Genomic DNA, 18,697 nt, shown 5'->3' on the forward strand with positions numbered 1-18,697 from the left:
GGTTCATGGCAACAGCAGCTAACACACGAACTGCAGCCGCTTCTCCTGTGACGGGCCTGTCACGGACCCGTTTGCGTGCTACGACCATACCTGTTGCATACAGTTGGCGGTAGATGTTTTGCAATGTGCGGCACGTTGGATGCTCTCTGTCCGGGTACCGTTCTGCACACACCCTGCGGGCTTCAGCTGCATTTCGTCGACACTCGCCATAGATGCGTATCATCTCCGCCTTTTCAGAGTTCGAATACACCATGGTCACAGTCCCTACAACACTACATTATCACAGACGTCTGGTAACACGGTGTACTACAGTTGGTCTGCGTGTGGAGACGAATTCAGAATAACAATAGCAGCAAGCGCTACATGCGGACACTGCGACAGCTAGACCAAACCACAACAGTGCACTACAGCCACACTCGTAAACACGGTCGTCATCGTAAACGTGTCCCTGCAGATGCTGCTCGCCGACCGTGGCCCGTGTTTGTTACAACACGCAACTGAACGTCGGAGGTTTCAAGCGTCAACTTTAGGTTACAATATCTCCGGATGTAATTAACATTTTACAATGCAACAAACGGCAATGATTACGTATTTCTTATATGTTCAGGTGTGCTAACAAAACTAACGTGGTTCCATTTAAAAAAAAACGTAGGTTTGTGTTGAAAAACATACTTCCGTGCATTTTTGTATGGTTTGTATTAAACAATTACACTAGCCCCTCTCATCAAGTTCGGTCTGTGGAATCGGTTCGTCAGTATTTGATGTGGTTTACGAAATACATCCAGCAGTAACGTTAGGTGACTCACCCTGTACATAAGGCCGCGGTGCGGACGGCTAAGGGAACGCCTGATCAATTCCGCTCTCCCGACTAGCCGCTGGGCTAGTAATGCACCACTTTAAGTTATTGAATAAATCATTGCTTCCTTTTCTGATGGCCAATGAAGTTCTCAATTTAAATGTGCAATTAGCACACAGGTAAGTAATCATAATAAAAGTCTGACGTGGCTAAGTCAAATATTTTGGGCGAGAGAATTAATTTAATTGCACTACACGCAGTAGACGAACTGTGAACTTGCCCTTTGGATATACGCTGTCGCTATAGTTTTATAGTTATTCAGTTGAAACTTCTCACATCTTTATGATTGTAGCGGGTCTCCCTTCTACTTAAATTTAAACATCCTAGCTTTATTTATTCGCCTACTTAGTCTATCTTGCTTCCTTAATTTTTAAGACAAAAACCAGAAAATGCGAGATCCAGAAAACTGTTTCTACTAAATTATTATGAAAAAGGAATCTAAATATAAGTTTTTTAGTTTCTAGTTCTTTTCTGTCGCGCCAATGATTTTTACAGAGAAACATCCAAATTTCGAAAACGGTTGAAGTTATTGAACTGATATTCAACACATATTGATTTAGTATTGCTCCTGACATGCTAGAAACGTTTCAGGTTATTTACTTGATCTTTAAAGTATTGCGCAACATTTATGACGTCAGAGCTAGTTACAGGGGACTGGCTGGCATACAATGGAAAGACTGATGTGAATTTTAAATGACGTGAGTAGGCTGCGTCCCTACATCACCCTCTACTAAATTTTTTTTAATGTAAATGGGAAAAAGAAAGAGAAAAAAAACTAATTGCAAAAAGGGAAGCAAGAGTACAGCTTAGCTTCCTATGAAAATTAAAATTTAAATATAAACATATAGGAATATTAAAAGAAAACTGATTACCTACTTCAATTATTTAAATTTCTGGCATGTTCACTGCCTCTTAAGCAACATTATCACTCAAAATTTAAGTAAATCAATGAAACACTTTGGCATACATATTGCCTTAGACAGACAAACACATAAAATATGTAAAATTATGAAAATCTTAAATCCATTAAATACATTTTTACATACACAACTTCAAAGAAAATAACACAGTTATTCATGATACATAAGCAGATAATTATATCTTAGCAGTCTTTTCTAAACCTGAAAGAAAATTTCACAAATCATGACAATTTCATTTTTGCACACGTGGTTGTAGCCGCTTTGGCTGGCGTTCTACACTTCCTTTCACAAGGGTAGAAGAGGGGAAGTTGCTATGGTGTGCGTCCTTCTCATTCACTCTAAATTACACGGGGAAAGGGGAGGGGTCACTGTGAGTTGTGTCCAAGTCACTCCACGCTTTCACACAGCTACCAGGCTGCCATTATCTGGTTCGTCCTGTAGAACAAACAAAAAGAGTGCCTCAGACTCTGTTCACTTAATATCTAAGGGTGGGTCACAATGAAAAGGGGATATATACATTTTATCCTTCAATATTTTGCTGGAACAAAGTTAACAGAACTTTTTCAATTTTACTCTCACGGTTACTTAACTGTCATAAAATCGGTAAACAAATAGCTCAAAACGCCGTTAGTCACGTACTAGAGAAAATTTATGCTCAAGGCATACAATCATAAATCCTATTTAATTTCAATCTATTATTTCTGCTCCGGAACACTGAGCCAATGCTCGGTACATTCCTGACAAATCTGTATTTTATTCACTTAGCTGACTCATCTTCGATTACCTTATTCTTAGAGATAGTATGAGTATTTTTGATTAGTAGTTGTCTTCTCAGTTTCTTTGTACATATGAGTAACTTGTGGTAATAGTACGGTTCTGAATGTTCAAAACACATTACGTTTCGTTGACTACTAAATCCACTTATTGGTCCTCTGCTGCTGTGCCAGTTCCACATCTGCAATTATGCACTTACTTACTTTGCTAGTGTATGAACCTAAGTAATACTCACTCCATTAAAATTTAAAGCATAGGATAGCACATTTATTTCATATTTTTAGTGTACTGCAGCTGATCAGTTTGCCCACGCGGCAATCCATTTCCACTCGATCGGACGCTGAAACCACAGGTAGTCTCTCTCGACCTAACACTAAAGTGCATTAAGTAATTATGGACGAGTGTAATGCTAAATTCCTTAAAATACAGGACACCATGAGCTGCTCTGTCTCATCTAACATAAGGGTACCTATGGTCGCATTCACGCCTCCAACTCATAACCTCTATACGTGTAGGTGTGTGCTGTCACACACTACACCAAATAACGGCCAGCTCCAACCTTATAAATATTTCAAGGACGTGTCCTTCACGTCTCAACCACAAACACTGTTCGATTCTATTACACTGCCATTCTTTGCTACACAAGGTGAGTTCATTCTTACAACTTATCTGCATATTTTTCATAACATTAAGCAATCTCTTTTACTATTAATTAGTTAGCTCTACAGCATACAATAGGTTTCACTGCCACTTCAGATCCTGCTTGAACACGAATTCGTATATCTTTTTAAATTACTGTTGGTGGACCATTTCAAATAAAACAACACTTTGTACTTACAATATTACGAGGCTTCTATACATAATTGTTACTCAAATAAATTTGTATCTTAATTACGTCATACTTCTCTGTTGTTTATGTCACTGTTAGATTTGTCACATTAGGTATTTTTTTCACTAATCGGTGGATAGAATGGTTACAGAACTCATGGCTTGATAGCCATAACGGAAAATTTTTGTATTGCAAAGAAGGAGTCGAAACTTTTGTGGACAGGAAAGATGAAGAATGAGTGAGCCCTGAAAAGGAAAGAAGATCTCACACAGCTGGGACTGCACAGCTGCCACACTGTGTAGAGGTTACAGAACAACCTCCTCCATACAGAATTCATTAATTGATTATTGGCTTGACAACCATAACGGAAGATTTTAGTATTTGAGAGTACGAGCCGAAATTTTGGTGGATAGGAAAGATGAAGAATGAGTGAGACCTGAAAAGGAAAGAAGATCTCACACAGCTGCGACTGCACAGCTGCCACACTGTGTTGAGGTTACAGAACAACCTCCTCCCTACAGAATTCATTAGTTTATTATTGGCTTGATAACCATAACGGAAAATTTAATGTGTTAGAAAGAGGAGGTCGAAATTTTAGGTGGGTAGGAAAGTTGAAGAATGTGTGAGACCTGAAAAGGAAAGAAGATCTCACACAGCTGGGACTACACAGCTGCAACACTGTGTAGAGGTTACAGAACAACCTCCTCCCTACAGAATTCATTCACTACCTATGAACTTCTTTAGGTCGATCACGTTCCTGAGACCTAATAGCTTTTTACTCTTAGGGTACTCTAGCCTATATGCATTGGCATGTGGCTTTCCTATGATCCAGAAAGGTCCTTGGTATACGAACATGAATTTATTTGTTTCTGTATTTATTTTCTTTGATTTTTCCTTGGTTCTGACAAGGACTAACTGACCTATTTCAAATCTGGTGGGTACAGCTTTTGCGTCATGACGCTTCTTCCTTTCCAAATCTCTTTTTCTTATACTTGCCCTAGCATTTAACTTCTTCTCGTCTGTGCATATTTGCGTTAGAATAGGGAATTCTACCATATCTGCAATCACATTGTGCGGTTCTTGGCCAAACATCAATTCGCAAGGCGCAAAACCAGTTGCATAATGCCTTAAGTTGTTAATTACATTCTCAAAATACTTCATGTGCTCAGCCCAACTTGAGTGTTTCCGAGCACAATAAGTCCTGCAAAGCCTATTCAATGCTCTCATAATACGTTCACTCAAGCCGGCCGCGGTGGTCTCGCGGTTCTAGGCGCGCAGTCCGGAACCGTGCGACTGCTACGGTCGCAGGTTCGAATCCTGCCTCGGGCATGGATGTGTGTGATGTCCTTTGGTTAGTTAGGTTTAAGTAGTTCTAAGTTCTAGGGGACTGATGACCACAGCAGTTGAGTCCCATAATGCTCAGAGCCATTTGAACGCTCACTCATATTTCCTTGGGGGAAATGCGCAGTTATTTTCAGATGTTTCACTCTGGCCTTATCCAGACATTCTTTAAATCTATCAGAAGTAAATTGAGGTCCTTTGTCTGACAGCAAATTCTTCGGAACGCAAACGTTCATGAAGAAATCTTTTCCCAACTTTTCTACCAACGTTTTTGCATTTGCTCTTTTAATTGGGTATAGCTTAACATATTTACTAAATCCATCCACTACAGCAAAAACATGGGTGCACCCACCACTCGAAGCAGGAAGAGGGCCAAACAAATCACAAGCCAGTAATTCTAGCGTTTCAGTTGGCTCTACTGAATGCATATCCCCTTGTATTTTGGTGTTAGCAGAACGCACTTTATGGCACACTATACAAGATGCTAAACGCTTGGCAACACGGCGGTACATGTTGTCAAACAAAACCTTCTCCTTTAATTTGGCAATGCACTTCTTTGCACCGTAGTGCCCATACCTCAGGTGTACATAGTCGATTAGTAAGTCTACATGTTGTGAGGGAAAGCACAGCTTCCACTCAGAAACACCTACCTTTCTCCTACTAAACAGAATACCTTTATGCAGACGGTAGTATTGGGAAACCTTATGATAGTTCGCATCTCCCAAATAGCTCTTTACTAATTTCAGCTGGTCATCTGCATTCTGCTCACGTTTTAAGTTCATAATCACCCTCTTTAATGCACCTTCTTCCTTTACTTCGTGCAACGCAAACATTCGTACTTCACTTAGGTCTGTTGCTGTAATTCCCGCGTCATCACAGAGCTCCGCACTTCTAGATAACCCATCAGCTACCAAATTATCTTTCCCTTGAATATATCTGACCTCAAGGTCAAACTGCTGGAGATACGAAGACCATCTTACCAAACGAGCATTCCTCAACTTACAGGTCTTTAAAAAGATCAACGCCTTATGGTCACTGTAAACAATTATCTTGTGACCTAATAGATACTGCTCAAATTTCTGTACCCCAAATACAACTGCCAATGCTTCCAGTTCTGAGATGCCATAATTTCTCTCTGCTGCCTGTAAAGATCGACTTGCGAAAGCTATAGTCTTGTGCACTTCTTGTTCGTTCTCTATTTCTACTTGGAATACCTCCACAGCTATACCATAGCCACTAGCATCAACAGACATACAGAATGGTTTTTCAAAATCAGGATGATGTAAAATAGGACTATTAATTAAAGATTGTTTAAGCACCTCGAACGCCTGTTGACATTCTGCTGTCCAAACCCAAGGGGTATTCTTTTTCAGCAGGAGGTGAAGACAGGGCGCATTAAAAGCCTGATCACTAACAAAACCCCTATAGAAGCCGAAAAGACCGAACATCGATCACAACTGCTTCTTGTTTCTGGGAGCCTCAAATTTTTCAATGACTGCTAGCTTGCCTGGGTCAGGCAGAATACCTTTTCCACTTATCATATATCCCAAGAAACCTATTTCCTCTTTAACGCACTCTGTCTTTTCAATCTTTAGTTTCATGCCACCTCTCTCAATAGCCTCTAACACTTCCTCTAATAAAACTATGTGTTCTTCGGAGGTCGGAGTTGCTATTAACAGATCATCTACGTAGACTGTTATTTTATTAATTAAGGCTGGTCCTAAAACATGGTACATCACACGTACGAAGGCACAAACAGAGATATTAAGTCCGAAAGGTACCACACGGTATTGGTCACAAACTCCTTCGTACAAGAAAGCTGTGTACTTCCTTGAACTTTCCGCCAGTGGCAAATTCCAATATCCACACGTGATGTCCATAGAAGTTAAGAATTTTACTCCCCGGAATTTTTGCAATAACTCGTCCATGTTCTGCGGTCTATCACTTTCCCTAACCACTATTTCACTCAACCAACGAGCGTCCAAGACCAATCTGACACTCCCGTCTCTTTTTGGTACAACAATAAGAGGATTATTGTACTCACTGATCGCTTTTTCAATCACACCCCGCTCTAGCATTCTCTGTATCTCCTTTCGAACCGCCTCCTTCCTAGCTACATGTATTTGGTATGGCTTCCTGAAAAACACTTGGCCAGGTTTCACCTTTAATTGACATTCACAACCTTTGACCACGCCAGGTCGATTTGAAAATACCTTATGATGCCTTTTTAAAACCTGTCTCAGTTCTTCTTTCTGATTAGCTGAAATTTTATCGATTTCCTGCAATTTAGCTTCTATTTTGTCCAAAATAATTGCTTCTTCTTCTTCTTCTGTGTTTAGCTTACTTTTACTAAGATTAACACCTTCGTCCCAATATCTCTTATTTTTCAGAACTCGTATAGGCAGCTCCCAAGTTTCATCATTAGTTACTACATGTTTATCAATAAAAGGTACCGTAATTACTCCGGTTATCGGCAACACCATTTTTAACTGGCTTCTTTCAAAGTCAACAACACTGATATTTTGACAAGAGATCTATGCCAATTAAAACCTCAATACTGAGATTATTTACAATTATGCATGGATGATCAATTACATTACCATTTATATCAAAGGGCAGCAAAGCTTCTTGCTTTACCGTTTTTGACACCTTGCCAGTAGCACCAATTATTCTTAGTCCTGATACCCTCATTACTGTAAGCTTGTCTTTACCAGGTAATGCATCAAAGAAGGACTGAGATATCGCACTCACCTCACTTCCACTGTCTAAGAGACAACGTACATTGATACCCAACATATTCACTATTATTATAGGGTGGCTTATTCTAGTTTGTACAGGTGGTTCCTCAAACTCATCCAACAGTTCCTTTTGGATTTGTCTCCAACTAAAGTGATCGACATCTGTCTTCATTACATTTAGATCAAAGTGTGTAGGGGTTTCCTCAACTACATTTCCAGCTGCCTTTTCCAGTCGGTCTATTAATTTCAAATCGAAACAATGCACGACTTCATTACGTTTAGTTTGCTGAACATGACCCAAACTACTGTAGTCTGAACGATTCTGCGCCTCCAGACCGGGAATAACACTAGTTAGAGCTGAACCACTTTCACTATTATCGTCGGGTTCCTTCTCAAGTGACAACTGATCACAGCTACTGGGTTCATCGACCCCCAACAGGCTATTATCTACATTCTCACTTACCTCCTGTCCTAAATCTATTAGTACAGTATCAACATCCTGCACAGGCACTTTAGATATGAGCACATCATCCTCATCGTAAATATAAGCATGAATTTCTTCTGCTTCTTCACCTGACAAAACAGTATTTTGTAGCTCTTCCCTAGCGTTACACTTCTCTTTCTCTTCCCTCTTAGAAAGCGTCTCTAACATGGTATCTATCACATACTGTGAGTGATCTAATATTTCTGCTCTATCCTTAGATGCTACCGACCCCTCATCCTCATTTTCAGTCTGAGTATTCTGATCTGTCTTACCAATTACCGTAACTACTGGCTTAGGAAAAATAACAGCCTGGTGAGCGCCAGTGTCCTCATAGACGGGAACTAGTTTTCCTGCCTCGGCCTACTATTGTTTCCTTTATTTCCATTATAGTTAACTGGCACAGCATTGCTTTCCGCACTGTTGTTTACCTGCTTAATTTTGTTCGGAACAAAATTATTATCATTTGGATGCCATTGTTGGTTCTGATAATTATTTCTCCAATTCCTACCTCTCTTAGGATGGCGAACACCTACTGTTCTGATGTTTACATTGCCATTCTGCTCGTTCTTAAAATTACTACTAGTGTTATTACCATTTTTGTTATTACGTGCTTGCTCCTCGTTGGCAGCAACACGCTTTACATGTTCCAAATATTCAATGAAACGATCCAGATTGTCTCTAGGGGCAGATATAATTCTAGTTTGCCAATACCAAGGCAGTTTGGCTTCGAGACCTAGTATTATCATAACGGTTTTAGCGTTTCGGCCAAATGTGACAAACGTGAGATCCATGACGTGGCAAACTCTTTAATAGATTCCTTGCCTACATTGAAGCGTTTTCCACTCCAAAATTCTCTCAACACTTCATTTTGCTTATTGCTAGACCAATACTCAATAATGAAAGCTGTTTTAAATTCCGCTAATGTTTTACACTTCAACATAACATCAGCTGACCAACGCATGGCGTCACCTGCTAAATGGCTTCTAATAAATGAGATTTTCTGTCGTTCAGACCACGTTGGTGGAATCACATCTTCAAAATCGTTCCAGAAATCTAGCGGGTGGATATTTTTATCTGGATCGAACCGCAAGAACTGCCGACACCCGATAAAAGCGGCGTTTGCAGCTACAACTTGATGCATACTACCATTACCAGAAGTTACTGAAGCTACTTTACTCTCAATGTTAGCAATGTTAGTACTAATATTTTCTACTCTCATTTCAACATTATCTACTCTTTGCACAATATGAGTAGTATCAGTTTTGATTGCATCTACTTCTGCTTGACATATGTTTACTTCTATATTAACATCTTTAAACCTATCTGAGCATAATTCAGGTTCCGCCTCGATCTTTTCTGTTAACTTGTGCTCAGCTTCGCATTTCTCATTTGGAAGCCTTTGCGAACCTCAGCAACTTCGTATTTTACTGTTTTATACATTTCAGAAAATTGTTGAGCAACCTTTTTCTTAATATCCTGATTGTAATCAATTTTATAATTCAAACTGTCCAGATCCTCTTTCAACTTATTGCAACCAGCCTTGAAGGTATTGTCCATTACCTCCAATCGTTTATTAAAATTAGTTTGGCAGGCCACAATCTCATACTTTAATTCAGCATTACTTGCTGAAAATTTTGCATTACATGCAGCTATTGCTTGTAATATAACATTTAAATCAATAGCCCCAGTATCCTTGGGTTGGTCACTAGCTGGTTTTTTATCACACTCAGGTGACGAAAAACTAGCTCCAACACCAGAATCATCAAAACTAAATGAAACATCTGATTGATCAGTCATATCTAACTTCTCCTTTTTAAACTCTACCACCTCTGATGACTGTTTCGTTTTTAACTCATCAGATAAACTATCATCCAATAAATTAACAATTTCTAATTTCTGCTTTACTACAGGAGTCACTATTATTGAATCATTGTCCCTTTTCACACTACTGTCAGGAGACAATACTTCATATTTCACATTAACATTACTATTTTCATGCATATTTACACTTGAACCGTTGTCTGGATTTACAGTTCCCTCAACAGACATAGGTTCTGATTTAAGTTTAACCTCGGTTTCTTCTGCCAGTTCCATCGCCGACAGTTTTTTAGTGCCGGTTAGTAAAATTTTTAACAGCTTTTCACTTAACTTAGTTCTTTCTGCACAACGTATGGGGTTGCCGGCGCGGCGTACCAGGATTCCTGATGCGACGCAGCGCGTTGAACCGCAGACGGTACTTCGACGGCTGCTGTGTGTTTGCGTGGCCCACAACTGCAGGCGCGGCTCCGATCGCTCCGACGGATGACTGCGGTGCGGCGAGATTGGCTTCTCGCGCTGCCGGCAGCGCCGCTAGACTCAGTGCCAGCTCCGTCAATCCAGATGCGTTGTTAATCCAATTGCGTCGTCCACATGCACACGTAACACTATCACTGTTCTATTACGCAGTTGCGTGTCGCATTTCACTCCCTAATCCGAATATTTAAAAATCAATTTCAGTTTTACTCAGTTTCTTTCCCGGCCGATGCACCATATGTGGGGCGGCGAGCGAAATATTTGTTATTAAATGTAATGTAGAATGTAGAAAAGATGCATTTCCCGGCCGATTAGCAACATATGTGGGGCGGCAGGTGGAGTAATTGTTATATAAAATGCTCCTATGATTTATTTAATGCTGTTGTTTGCCGTTCTCAACACTGGCTCTCTAACTACAATATTGGCAACCAGAAGTTATTAGCAAAACGTGAAGCCTGTAGTTAGAATTCCTAGTGCCCACTTCATCTGAGAAATACACTTATAGCTACAGCTTATAGCTCTGAGGAATTAGGAGATTGCCTGGGATTCATAATCAAAAACGATTCTCTCTAAAATGTTCACTATATTCTGAAAGTCACAGGCCAAAAAAGAATCCACACAATCCAACTACCAGAGCATTTCAGAGTCAAATGCGCTGATGCAACTATAACTGTTCAAATTAAAGGTTTAAGTGAACGCTCTCCATAATTTGATGATAATGTTCATCAAACGCCACGCTAAATAATGGTAGAATGTCTGTTCCATGGCGGCACGTGAAAATACGACGTAGGCAAACTAAAGATAGATCATTAAAGTCATCCCAGAATTAACACCTCACTCGAAAACGATTTCATGGTTACGCGTATCCCGAGTAACTTATTACGGCATCCGAGGCTCTTTATAGCAATGATACCGACACGACGCGACTCCCGGCACAGGTGGTGCGCTAAGCAGCGTCTGGAGAGAACTGGGGACCTTTTTTCCTCGCGCAGCGTTCTTATACGGGGTGAGTCACCTAACATTAACGGCTGGATATATTTCGTAAACTACATCAAATACTGACCAATCGATTCCACAGACCAAATGTGAGGAGAGGGGCTAGTGTAATTGGTTAATACAAACCATGCAAAAATGCACGGAAGTATGTTTTTTGACACAAACCTACATTTTTTAAATGGAACCCCATTAGTTTTGTTAGCACATCTGAACATATAAACAAATACGTAGTCAGTGCCATTTGTTGCATTGTAAAATGTTAATTACATCCGGAGATATTGTAACCTAAAGTTCACGCTTGAGTACCACTCCTCCGCTGTTTGATCGTGTGTATCGGAGAGCACCGAATTACGTAGGGATCCCAAGGGAACGGTGATGGACCTTAGGTACAGAAGAGACTGGAACAGCACATTACGTCCCCATGCTAACACCTTTTTATTGGTCTTTTTCACTGACGCACATGTACATTACCATGAGGGGTGAGGTACACGTACACACATGGTTTCCATTTTCAATTACAGAGTGGAATAGTGTGTGTCCCGACATGTCAGGCCAATAGATGTTCAATGTGGTGGCCATCATTTGCTGCACACAATTGCCATCTCTGGCGTAATGAATGTCGTACACGCCGCAGTACATCTGATGTAATATCGCCGCAGGCTGCCACAATACGTTGTTCCATATCCTCTGGGGTTGTAGGCACATCACGGTACACATTCTCCTTTAACGTACCCCACAGAAAGATGCCCAGAGGTGTAAGATCAGGAGAACGGGCTGGCCAATTTATGCGTCCTCCACGTCCTATGAAACGCCCGTCGAACATCCTGACAAGGGTCAGCCTAGTGTTCATTGCGGAATGTGCAGGTGCACTATCTTGCTGATACCACATACGTCGACGCGTTTCCAGTGGGACATTTTCGAGCAACGTTGGCAGATCATTCAGTAGAAACGCGACGTATGTTGGAGCTATTTGGACCCCTGCAATGAAGTGAGGACCAATGAGGTGGTCACCAATGATTCCGCACCATACATTTACAGTCCACGGTCGCTCTACCTGTCTGAGCCAGCGACGATTGTCCACGGACCAGTAATGCATGTTCCGTAGATTCACTGCCCAGTGGTTTGTGAAACCCGCTTCATCGGTAAACAGGTAGAATTGCAACGCATTCTCTGTTAATGCCCATTGACAGAATTGCACACGATGATTAAAGTCATCACCATGTAATTGCTGATGTAGCGACACATGAAACCGGTGAAAGCAGTGACGATGCAGTATGCGCATGACACTACTTTGTCTCAGTCCACCGGCTCTCGCAATGTCTTGTGTACTCATGTGTGCGTTCATGGCAACAGCAGCTAACACACCAACTGCACCCGCTTCTCCTGTGACGGGCCTGTTACGGACCCGTTTGCGTGCTACGACCATACCTGTTGCATACAGTTAGCGGTAGATGTTTTGCAATGTGCGGCACGTTGGATGCTCTCTGTCCGGGTACCGTTCTGCATACACCCTGCAGGCTTCAGCTGCATTTCGTCGACACTCGCCATAGATGAGTATCATCTCCGCCTTTTCAGAGTTCGAATACACCATGGTCACAGCTCCTACAACACTACACTATCACAGACGTCTGGTAACACGGTGTACGGTTCTATCCCGCGTCCGGCCATCCTGATTTAGGTTTTCCGTGATTTCCCTAAATCACTCCAGGCAAATGCCGGGATGGTTCCTCTGAAAGGGCACAGCCGACTTCCTTCCCCATCCTTCCCTAATCCGATGAGACCGATGACCACGCTGTATGGTCTCCTTCGCCAAACAACCAACCAACCAACACGGTGTACTACAGTTGGTCTGCGTGCGGAGACGAATGCAGAATAACAATAGCAGCAAGCGTTACATGCCGACACTGCGACAGCTAGACCAAACCACAACAGTGCACTATAGCCACACTCATAAACACGGTCGTCATCGTAAACATGTCCCTGCAGATGCTGCTCTCCGACCGTGGCCCGCGTTTGTTTCAACATGCAACTGAACGTCGGAGGTTTCAAGCGTCAACTTTAGGTTACAATATCTCCGGATGTAATTAACAGTTTACAATGCAACAATCGGCACTGATTACGTATTTGTTTATATGTTCAGATGTGGTAACAAAACTAACGTGGTTCCATTTAAAAAAAAACGTAGGTTTGTGTTAGAAAACATACTTTCATGCATTTTTGTATGGTTTGTATTAAAAAATTACACTAGCCCCTCTCCTCATGTTCAGTCTGTGGAATCGGTTTGTCAGTATTTGATGTGGTTTACGAAATATATCAAGCGGTAACGTTAGGTGACTCACCCTGTATATAAAGCCGCGGTGCGGACGGCTAACGGAGCGCCTGATCAAATCCGCTCTCCCGACTAGCCGCTGGGCTAGTAATGCACCACTTTAAGTTATTGAATAAATCATTGCTACCTTTGCTGATGGCCGATGAAGCTCTCAATTGAAATGTGCAATTAGCACACAGGTAAGGGATCATAATAAAAGTCTGACGTGGCTAAGTCAAATATTTTGGGCGAGAGAATTAATTTAACTACACTACACGCAGTAGACGAGCTCTGAACTTGCCCTTTGGAGATACGCTATCGCTATAGTTTTATAGTTATTCAGTTGAAACTTCTCACATCTTTATGATTATAGCGAGTCTCCCTTCTACTTAAATTTAAACATCCTAGCTTTATTTATTCGCCTACTTAATCTATCTTGCTTCCCTAATTTTTAAGACAAAAACCAGAAAATCGTGACTTTCAACTAAAATTTTAATTTACCAGATCCAGAATACTGTTTCTACTAAATTATTATGAAAAAGGAATCTAAATATAAATTTTTAAGTTTCTAGTTCTTTTCTGTTGCGCCAATGATTTTTACAGAAAAACATCCAAATTTCGAAAATGGTTAAAGTTATTGAACTGATATTCAACACATATTGATTTAGTACTACTCCTGGCATGCTAGAAACGTTTCAGGTTATTTACTTGATTTTTAAAGTATTGCGCAACATTTATGACGTCAGAGCTAGTTACAGCGGACTGGCTGGCATACAATGGAAAGACTGGTGTGAATTTTGTGCGGCGTGAGTAGGCTGCTTCCCTACAAGTGCTGTATTGAATCGTCTGTGTCGAGGATGTATCGTGAGTTGTGCTAGGTTAGTTTAATAGTACACCACTTGCCCTAAAAGATGTTACCGGTGGCCGATATTGATGTGGAGTTGCGACATCTCTCATGTCAACATGCCACCTCTCATTGTTACCATTTAATCGAATCGTGATGAAAGGTTAACTCAGTCACGCACGTGATTCAGAGCAAGTATAGTCCGACATGACTCACTGCGATACATATAGACACTCATCGATTAAATAATCGTTTCACCTTATTATAGGGGGAGTGTTGTACCTAGAGGATAGTGTGCCTAGGAACACACGATGTTTCTCGATGGATACTCCAGTCTAGTGTTTGATTTTAGACTCACATGAAGGAAGACGGAGCAGTTTCCGCCATTTTCTACAGCTTTTGTTGCTATTATACGTGAGACCGTATTTTGTGCAGCATTTCCGCATATGTCACGTTCTACATATTGAAGTGCTCTACAATATGTTAACATTTTGCCGCGAAACTCGAGTAGGTCTCGTGCAATAGCAGGTAGGTGGGCGGTGCCCGAGTCTTATAGTCGTGCGGAGCATAAAAACTGTTCTACCTTCTATCGGTAACCACGTGAGCAGCACAAGAAAGGGCCTCTGCACTATCCCACCGAGCAGTGTTCCGATACTGACCTCTGTACTCGCATACAACACCATATGTTGCAGCTCTGTGCTACGGTCACGCTACTTTCGTCTGTCAGTGAGAGATGGAAGGGAAAACTGTGTCGAAATAAAACGTTCTGGTTGTGCTCAAACTGTCTCAGCCTGCACAACATATTATACGGTCAACAATCTTTGCCACTAGATGATAGTAAGTTGGATACTTGCGTGGGCAGAATCGAAATTCACCATACTTCCCTTGATGGCACATATAAACTTACGTACCTACCAGAAGATGGAGCGTGTTTGTTTTTTCAGTCTTTCCGTCATGTCAGCCTTTTTATAAAATTCACCATCAAAAAGAAAAAGAGGGTGACATGAGCACGTTATTACAGAAAGCCGTGACGTCGTTGTCAAAATGTTGGCCAGTAGCGGATAAAAGAAGATAAAGAGTTTCCTATAGGTACCTTGGTCTAAAGGTTGTAGCCAAAACTAGCCAGTACCTGAGTACTATTAAGCCTGAGGTCACTGCGTCTCTGAATAAACTTCATAGAACTGCCAATGTGATGGTTACAGTTTTCGACAAATGTGCTCAATAACTGTAACTGCCATCGAAAGTAAAGCAGCATTCAGCGGGGGTAGTCCTGGTTACCACCTTCCTGGTGAGATCTTCATTCATTTTGCAATGGGAACCAACACTTAATAGACTATAATAAATTAATTATTGCGTTTCTGCGAGAATAGTGCAGTGGAATTCACTTCATCAACATGAAGGGTGGGGCGTCAATATCCTCAATAAGGGTTGACAGTCGTTAGGTTTACATCTGTTGTTACATGTGCGAAGAGCCACATAGCTCGGGAAGTCTTCTACGGAAACCAGGTTCAGATCCAGGTACCATGTTACATACATGTAAGACTGGATGCTTTTTGTCATCCATGTTACAGGACGTGAAGATGACTCTACTGAGGAATCGAAACTGTCAGCTTAGATAAAAAGATATAAAGATGACATCTGTTGGAATATTACTGTTACAATTCAAGAATATTGCGTTAAGCGCACATTTCTACATCAGATATATTATTGTAATGTACCCTAAAACCTATGCATGCAAAAATTTCCACAAAATGATACACCCCGTCTATTGATAAGAATACCATACCTAACAACAAGTTCGTACTGTTAGTTATGCTGCCATTGTTGAGCTGTTAGTTATGCTGCCATTGTTCACGGATATTTAGTTATAATATGTTTTTCTTACATGCTTCACTTTGGAGGTAAGAAATCATTTTGTTACACTAGAATCCTAGATCGAAAGTAAATGTGTACAAAACTCTAGAACATTTGCTACACTTCCACAGTTATTAACTAGGCACCAACCATAATTGTTACAAACACAGAAAATGGTACACTGTCTGCTGAATTGTTCATTATTGTCAGATTTATCATACCGTGGTAGATATTAAGCATCAGTATAATCCTTAAAATGATAGACTGTATTCCACAATATTTTACAAGATATCCAGAAGTGATACACTTTCACCACGGCCCAGCCACCAGTAACACAGCAGTGTACTGCGGCCTGCGCCCATCCCATTTGCCAGCAACACCGCTCCGGAGTCCCCCACCAACGGCAGTATACCCTTCCAGAAAAATATAAGACTCCAAACAAAAAATGAGTAGGTGAGAAGCAGGAAAGCCAGAAAGTTAGGTCTGCGATCAAAGCAATGATAAGTACACAAAAAAGAAACAAAGGAGATTGATTCTGACTCTTACATCTCTTTGAAGAGTGACGACAGCATAGATGACGTCGAGAACTTTAGAGACTCCATACTTGATTCTACCGTAATGACAGATCCAACACATGTAGGTAGAGGAAATTTTATCTTCGGTAAATTTCGAGGAGTAAAAAGGAAATCATACAGATACAGATACGCCTGCACTATAGAAAAAATGCTGGAAAACGATGTGGAAGTTGCGTGACTAAAAGTCTGTACACAAGTACAAAGTATTTTTTCAGTTAAAATATTTCTTTTATTAATAAGAATAACGTGATTGGGAAATTACAAATTCCTCATGTTGCTACTGAAGTGCGAAATATGAAACGGAATCTACTTTGTTTTTAGCGACCTTGTCGATGTTCATGAAAAATATAAGATAATGATTCTCTTTTGTGCTTATCTTATTTTCGTATTAGTGTCAACATATTCAATATTATTGTAAATAAATCGAAATAATCAGTAAACAATTGCAGTAAAGAAATTTAATTTCTTAAACGGTTTCGAGCACTTAGTGCCATTCTTCAGAAGGCAGTACAGGAAAATACACGACAAATATGTAGGAGTTCGATAAGAATATTAAAATTAAGGATGAAAAGTTTAAAATATTTCAAAAAATTGTGTGTAAAAGATATTAAATATTTATTCTATCCCATTATTTCCAGGTGTCAGGAATAAGATGAAAACAGCATATTTTCATGGTCCTCAAAAATACTAGAGGAATAAGTAATACGACAACGAATCCATTAACACAATGTGAACTTTGACGTGGTACAAAAATGGTATAAAGAAGAGAAATAACAAGTGCAGACATAATACCGGAACTGGAGCTAGTCAGCTAATGCCATCCATATCTTGAAATTGGTTTCTGGATGGGGATAAAGGTACGATAAAATAATAAAACCAAACGGTACAAAGCTATAGTTCTTATAAGCCATAAACAAAATTGAAAGCGCACATAAGCAGCGTAATAAGTACAGTAATATGAAAACCTAATGATGAATCAATTAAGTTAACATCAACAACAAGAGTGCAATGTACGGAACTTTAAGGAACTAGTCTTAAAACAGGTGTAGTGAAGTCAGTAGTATGCTAGTAGAGAATCTGTCAACAAAAGCAAAGTGAGAGGCGAATAATGAGGCTGGAACCTGTGACTGGAGTAAGTGAAGAGAAAATTCTCAATCATTAGCTAGTATTAAGTATTGGAAAGTGACTATAGAGGAAAAGGAGCGTTAGCACAATTACTGTTTATTATAATTAAACAATTAGTACTGGTGTATATGCAGGTCGCAATTACGTTTCGTGAAAGAATTTAAAAAAAGTTGTTCAAATGGCTCTGAACACTATGGGACTTAACATCTGAGGTTATCAGTCCTCTAGAACTTACAAGTACTTAAACCTAACTAACCTAAGGACATCACACACATTCATGCCCGAGGCAGGATTCGAACCTGCGACCGTAGCTGTCGTGCGGTTCCAGACTGAAGCTCCTAGAACCAAATTTTTTTTTAATCTCATTTTGTTCGTTTTCGTTCGTTGCATGTGCTCGGGACGGATGTCACAAGACACCCGTTTCAGTTCATCGTTGATCCATTAACCCAGTTTTTTTTATTATTATTACTACAGAGAGCAGCTACCCCTCTGACCGAACATGCTAAGCTACCGTGCCGGCTAACCGCTCGGCCACACCGGTCGGCTGAAAGAATTATATCTAGCGGCTTGTATACCAGTTATATGATACTTTGAGTTTTAAACATGTCGCTGAACTAGTGCAGAAATATCAACAGCGTGGCAGCAAGAAAATAAGGCTCCGCAAACAGCGGGAAAAATGCATCTAGGGGCGAAAAGCAATAACTGAATTAAACGGAGAAACAGTTCCTAGTTAGTAGCTAAAACGAAGGCTCAAAATAACA

This window comes from Schistocerca piceifrons, chromosome 2 (genome assembly GCF_021461385.2).
Source record: "Schistocerca piceifrons isolate TAMUIC-IGC-003096 chromosome 2, iqSchPice1.1, whole genome shotgun sequence".
NCBI lineage: Eukaryota > Metazoa > Arthropoda > Insecta > Orthoptera > Acrididae > Schistocerca > Schistocerca piceifrons.